We start from the raw sequence: 7877 nt of genomic DNA on the forward strand, positions 1-7877 counted from the left end.
CTAAGTTGTTCGACTTTAACTACTTAGTGAAACCCGTGTAGTAATAAAGATAATTTTATTTTATAACTTTTTTGAATATTTAAAAGATTTACAAAATATTCGAGTTGTTAATTATAACCAAACCCCTAATTATCTTTCAAAAACCATAAGAAAAAGCTGATTTTTATTTTAAAAAATACTCCAGAAAAAATAACATGTCATAATAGGAAAAAAAAAGTAAGGAATGACATTTACTTAGCATTTGGCTTTAAAAATGGCGGCGGGAGGAGAATTTTTTTTTTATAATGACACTATTAGAATTAAACAACTTCAACGGTGGCATGAAATAGTTTTAATTCTGAATATGATTAGATTACCAATAATATTCACATAAGATTAAAATAAATTGAGCTATCATTTAAAAATATTAAATAAGTCTCATATCGATTCTGTCAAGCCAAAATTTTAAATACAAATGAACAAAGTCAAGAATTACAATTTTATACGGGACTAATAATCCAAGAACCAACTAACTATGATTTTATGAATGAATCGGTGTACAATAAATATATAGAAAAATTGTGTGGACCATATATAACCTGCTATTATATCACCGAATTTTTTCTTCAAACTAGTTTCAAATTTATATCAAATCCATAATAGACGTTAAAAATGTATTGAACTGCCAAATATACAAAATTATTCGGTTACATAAATTTTTACTTTCTTAATTCCAATTCATCTATGTGTTTTTATTCACTTAATTATTTACCGTGGTTTGCATATGGCTGGTTATTACTATGTCATGCACTGATTGTATATTTAAAAGTGCAATAATTTTTGCAGTAGCTTTTCATAATTTATTTTTTTTTGGAAAATTTCCATTTTGGTGCCCTGAGGTTTGCATAAATCAACTTTGGTGTCCTGAGGTTTCGACTAATTCCCACTTTGGTAACCCGAGTTTTGAAAAAAAATTCCTTTTTTTGTTAATGGTTAACTATGAGGTATCGCATATGAGTTTAGTTGAATATAAGGTACTGCTTCGTATAATAAATTAGGTTAAAATAAAGACAACTAATTGCATATATATTGGTTATGAAGTGAAACGATTGTATATATGTAATTAGTAATTTGAAGCCATTTTCTTAAATTGAAACTCTTTTTTGAAAATTTGTTCATTTTGTTATTATAAATAAAGAGTAGAATAATAATGTAAGATAATGATACTTGATTTTGTTGATAGACAAAATTTCAAATAAACAAAAATGAGTTATAATTTTAATAAAATTAATCTAAAACTAATCGAGTTTAACAGTAGTATCCTATTATCCTACTCCCTCCAATCCACACAAAACTCTTCATTTGCTTTTTGGAGGTCAGACTTTGAAAAGTTGCTCATTAATTCACTCAAAAATATATCCCACATCTTTTCTCTAAACGACACACTAAATATAGATAATTATGATACATGTTGCTTTATGTAACACCATTTAATTTTACGTAATTATTATAGGTTAAATAATTTGTAAAAATCATAAAGGTCTGTCTCAATTATTAAGAGCGATTCATTTGGTAAGTTGCACTGTAATACTACGGTTTTTGAGTCTCTGGGTACTCTATCGAGTGGGCCTTACTCTGTCGAGTAAGGTTGTTTTGCGATTTAAAATAGTTTCTGACCTGTAGGGTACTCGATCGAGTAGGCGGCACTCGATCGAGTACGTCAGTTACTCGATCGCGTAGCCCGGTTTACGGGTAATGTTTTGTCGGGTTTTGTTAATAATGCGAATTAATATGTAAACACTTCCGTCACTTTCATAATACGCTTTTACAAACCTAATTACTTTCAAAAGAGATTTCAACCTACGTACTTCGCACTCATCGCATTATTGACAAATCCCGGAGCTTGGAAGGTCGGAATTCATCTTTCTTTACATCTTTGTGATCCTTGCGTCGAGGGTAAGATCTATGTACCGAATTTGTTATATTTAATTAAGTTTCGTTAAACTCTAATTTTGGGAATTCGGGGATTTGTGTTAATTTTGTGTGGTTAGTGATATATGTGATGTTATGTTAGGAGGAGGATTCGTAGAGGAGGCTTTTTGATAACAGCTGTTGAGATCGTCTGACTGTATTGCATTCCAGGTAGGGTTTCCCTACTCAATATTAGTCCCATAATGTGTTGGTGGTGATTTTTGATTGTTGATTGTTATCATACGAGTATGGTGACGGTTGTTGGTTTTGATTGCTGATTAGTAGTTGTGATTGTTTGTATCTGTCTGTGTTCTTTGGGGTGCGTCCCTGGCTGAGTGGAGTCACTTGCGGGAGTGGCTTCACGCCCATTATTCGCCTTCTGTGGAACCCGCCACAGAAGGGATGTGCATATTAATGGATTTGGGTTTATCGCTCGACGGAGATGAGCGGGGCTTAGGTGGGAACGGTTGCGGTCCCCCACTGGCGGCGAGGAGTAACCTGTTGCGATGGGTACTCTGGCAGGGCTACACACTTTAGTGTGTAGTCAGTATTATGGAGTTGGTGATGGAGTTCGGAGTACATCTGTGACGATTGAGCTGTGTTGTTTGTTGCATTGTTGAGTTATATAAATTGTGTGATTAGTACTGACCCCGTTTATTGTTTTAAAAACCGTGGTGATCCATTCGGGAATGGTGAGCAGTTGTTGAGCAGGTATGAGTCGAGATACATGGGCTAGCTGGGATGTGTCACCTTCAGATGTTAGAGTCTTTCGCTGTAGCTTTAGTAGTTTGTCAGACATTTTCATTTAGTTGATTAGACAGTTGTTTTGAGAACATGTAACCCGTATATTGGGCATTTGGTTTTGGATTGTATTCTTTCACTAAACTTATACTATTTAAATGTTGTTACGTTATTGTCTTATGATTATCATTGCTTCGGGGAACCGAGATGGTAACAGCTTTATACCTGAGTGGTCCTGGTAAGGCACTTGGAATATGGGGGTGTTACAAAATGGTATCAGAGAGACGATCCTGAAACCTGTAACTAATGAATATAATGAACATAGGGAGTCAATTAAAATGAACCCGGGGTGAAGGTTGTAGAAGCTAATGCAAAGGCTTGGGAGACGTCCTAAAGTCGCGAACTCGCCCTACAATTTTGAACCGGTCACATGGGGGGTATGTGTCAAGGTCATATGTGGTGTTTGTCAGCTTATGTGAACGTAACGATGTATGTTGTGAATTGTTGGATGTTGGGAGTAGAAGATTGAAATTGTGATTGAAAATTTGGTGGGGTGTGTACATATGTTGGTTTGAATAAAGAAGCATGATGGTTGTTTATTATGTTGCATTTGATAACATGAAATAGTTTATGTTGTTGATTGAATGAGGAATTTTGTAGAATTGCATGCTTAGTTATATTACAATGTTGAGATTATGAAGTTGCATAGTATGTTGGGTTATGAGAGATAACATGCGGGTAGTATGTACGAGTCAGCATGACTCGATCGAGTGGGGGGCACTCGATCGAGTAGGTAAGGTACTCGATCGAGTGGGTATTTTGACGTTTTTATAACCAGAATCGTGTTTTGGGGTACTCGATCGAGTACATAGGGGCACTCGATCGAGTAAGGGGTCACTCGATCGAGTGGCTGTGATACTCGGTCGAGTATGTTAGAGATTAGAAGGTCTGTTTTGGGTCTGAAGTCGGGGCACTCAATCGAGTATGGTGGGCACTCGATCGAGTAGTGATACCGTCGTTTTGTATCAAAATTAAATTTAAAATTCCAAACTAAAACTATAGCTAGTGATAGCAAGGGTCCAACCACAGAGAGACAAGATCAATTCTATTTGCTTATTTCAGACTATAAAAGTAACAATTAATGGGGGTTTGAATTTGGTTGATTCTAATGACTAATTGCTTAAATAAGAATTTCTCAACAAGATAAAAGGAAGATCGGGAATTTCGGTTCACCATGGCTAAGGTCAGGTCAATAAGGTAGCAGAAGTCCTATAATACGGTTTCAGGGAATATGAGCAAGCCTTTCGATCTATGCTCAAATTAATCTTACGGTCTTCTAATTCCCAGGAATTTCTCAAAGCTTTCGCTCAAAGGAAATTCCAATCTAATGACAATTAAAATTACTAATCTTTCAATCTAGTAAAAAGGCTTATTAAAAGACAACAAGATCGATACGGAAGAATTCATACTAACAAAACAATCCTAATTTATGCCATGGCTCACCTAGTTCCCAATCAAAACAATTAGCTACGCATGACTAAAACTATAACAATTGCAAAATTGAAGATAAAGAACAAGATTGACATAATTAAAATTGAATTTAAAATAAAAGAATAAAACTGAGTTGCTTGCATAAAACTAGTAAAATAAGAATTGAATTAATGAGAAAATAAAAGAAGAAGTAAATTGAATTCAAGCTTACTAAGGATTGATGAACAAAGTGTTGAAATTCGAATTCCGTCGTCTCTTCCAAACCAGATCTCAACTAAGTTCTTGAGTAATGAAAAGCATAACCTAAAAGTGTAGCTGCGTTCTACTGATAAGTGATGCCCAAAAAGAGTTAATTACAATTGGGCTTTTAAAAGTCTATCACGAAAAATCAATCTCAGCTCGCAGCCTGGTCGATCGACTGAAGAGCATGGTCGATCGACTGGGCAATTCAGAACAGTAGCTTCTGCTGAACTTCAACGGTCGATCGACTGTATAGCATGGTCGATCGACTGGACTGAGCTGTGTAGTGGCTTCTTTCTCTCTTCAAATTAGCTCTTCACTCCAATGCACGCATCCCAAGGTGAGTGAATCAGAACTCCCTTCTTCCAAGCTTCCCTGAAGTTGCCTCCGGAGGACGGTTTAGGCTTGATTTAGCTCACTTCCACTCATTCCTACAATAAATCATAGAAAATGCAAAGTAAACCGTTTCGGGAGAAATAGTAGCTTTAAGCTAGCTGATATGCATGGAAATACGTGCCAAAACTGCAAATAAAGTGTATAGAATATGCACGTATCAAATCTCCCCAAACCCAACCTTGCTTGTCTCCAAGCAAACACTATGACCCATATAAAAACCTAATGGAAAGGAGTATATCTCAGAGCTAGCTACAAGTCAATGCCAAACCGTTTAATGCACATAACCAACTACTGCAAAGCTCAAAGCAAGTGAACAAATTTATACATATTATGGAATTAGATCGGGCGTTCGACCTTGCAAGACTCATAAATTCGGACTCTCCCAGGTCACTCTTCCCTCAGCAAGGCAAATGGTAAGAATATATGTAGAAGAGAGGGAAGAAAATTCAGACTCTCACCTAGACTGCGACCGACAAAACATGTATGCTTGACTAATATGAATAATGATTCTAGCTACCGTACATACGCATAACCACCGTCAAGGACTATTACATGCCGAACTATTGCAAGATTTGGATATGTGAGGCTAAGTGGGAAGGAAAGGGCAAAACAAGTATGGAAATGTGAAGGTAAGAGCCAAGCTAGGACCTAACAAACCATCATAAACCGTATCCCGTTCCTTCAACTTGAAATATAAATCATGCCTTTAAAAGATTAGGCAACACAAAATCCCAAAACAAACACCTCCACTTCATGAAATAAGCACATGAGGTGTGTTCTTAATTCAGCCAAATTATTATATATTTTTTTCAAATTCCTTTTTCTCTCTTTTTTTTTCATTTCATTTTCTGAGCTGGTGGTCGATCGACCATTGATGGCAGTCGATCGACCACCCTGTACATTCCAGTGCTCTCTGCCCAGGTGAACTTCCTCTCTTTTTTTTTTCTTTTTCTGAATTTTTCTTTCTTTCTTTTTCAGGCTGACACATTACCAGCAATTCTCATGAATACTCACTCCAACAGTGCAGAAACGAACTAAAACTGCTATAATTCGACAATTTCCTCTACTACTATCTAGCTCGGCATAATGGTAGGCTAAGTATGGGATGTAGTTGAGGGCAACTGGCAGTTATGGCTTATAGTGGAGTTAAATGGGGCAAAATGAGAAAGGGGGAGATGCAATAGTTCTCAAAACATGTAATACCGACCACAAACCGATGCGTATAGGCAATAAGCAATCAAAACTCATACACGTGCAAAACATGAAATGAAGGGAGTACTACTCTCAATCCTAAATTAACCGGTCATGAATGTCACCAGTTATAGGCTCTATATCTCAGAAAGTATAAGTAGTTTGCCAAAAGTAATGAGTCAAGTCTAATAACCCGAAGTGAATTCCATAACAAAATTTGAGAAATAAATTTTAATTTTCGCTAAGCAGCTGTGAAAAGGCAAGGAATGGCATATTTGGCTAATAGTGCAATATCATCATTAATAAACTCCAATCCGACTCGACTATATCCAAAAGTAAAAGTGATATTTTTGATTTTTATGTGAATTTTTCGATTTTTTTCTTTTTTTTGTAAATTTTTTTTTTTTTTTTTGAACTGAAAAACAAATGCAAACAGAAATGCACTAAACATGTGACTGAAATGCAATAAAAAACAAATGCAGATGCAATAGACATATGCAAATACCCTCCCCAAACCAAAACGCACAATGCCCTCATTGTGCTCAGCAGCAAATCACCAGCAGAAATAGGGAAGAATAAAAGCAAAAGAAAATAAAAAGAAACTAATAAAGAGGGATCGAAACTCACAAAAGAATACCTCCCCAAACCAGCCAAAAACGGGAAGGTCACCAGCATCTAACTGCGACCGTCGTACTCGGAACCACTAGACTCATCCGACCCTGAGTCATCCTCCTCTTCCTCCGCAGCAGCGGCAGTAGTAGTAGTACTCGTGGGAGGAGGTCTCCTGGCAGGCTGAGGGTAACCACCCACCGGAGGGACAAAGAAGGACGGGTGAGTCCAGGCACCCTGTGGGAGCATCCCTCCCCTGGCGTACTCCTCGTAAACTGGGTACAGGGCCAAGGCCGTGTCAAGTCTGTGCTGGTCAAAGCTCCTACACAAGTCACTCAACACACGTGACATCCCTCTTTGGTCCATGACCGGAGGGATAACAATAGGTGGGGGAGGACGAAAAGTGGTCGGGTAGCCGGTGGGAGCACGAGTGGAGGGAGAGAGTGCCTGAGAAGAGGAGGCACGAGCTCTCCTCGAAGTGCTAGCAGTAGCAACACCCGCCCCAATAGGGATCCTGTAACTAGGCAAGGGCGGGCGAGCTGCCCCCGAAACAGTGGTGAGGGGCAGGATAGGAGGGTAGCCTAGGACAGGGATGGAGTCGCAGATGAAAGAATCAATCTTCGACCGACTCCTACTATCGATCCACTTCACGGACTGCGCGTAGGCAAGATCAATGAAGCGTAGGTCAGGGTCCATAGGGGCCTCCTCTCGAGGGAAAAGTAGAACAAGACGGTTGGCGATACGCGTCACCAACCCGCCACAAACAATAGTGGCCAAAGTGCCCTCATTTACAGTCTGAAAGTGAGCGGCAGTCAAATAAGCTATATTATAAATACGGGCTACCCGACTTTCAATGTTCAGATAGCCCGCTAAGATCGACAATTCAATAGTATTCACATTATTCGACTCCTTACGGCCGAAAATGGTATTACCCAATAGCCGTAGAAAATAACGAAGAGGGGGCAAGTGGACGGAAGTGTCCGTCCTCTTAGGCCCGTAAAAGTCACTAATATAGGACCACATGACTCGGTGAACATCAGAGGTTTCCGAGGTTTTACCCTCGAAATAAAGACCCAAAAATCCAGCAAAGTCGGCTAATGTCAGGGAGTAAGTGACATTGAATAGCCGAAAAGAAATGCAAGCATTATTCTTATTTTCCTCAAAAGAAGCTAAGTCAAAAGCATAAGACGAAAAGAACTCGAGGGTCAAAATGTAATATGTGAACTCAGCCATGTCCACAAGACCCGTCATTCCTGTCC

Source organism: Silene latifolia, chromosome Y (genome assembly GCF_048544455.1).
Source record: "Silene latifolia isolate original U9 population chromosome Y, ASM4854445v1, whole genome shotgun sequence".
In the NCBI taxonomy this organism is placed as follows: Eukaryota; Viridiplantae; Streptophyta; class Magnoliopsida; order Caryophyllales; family Caryophyllaceae; genus Silene; species Silene latifolia.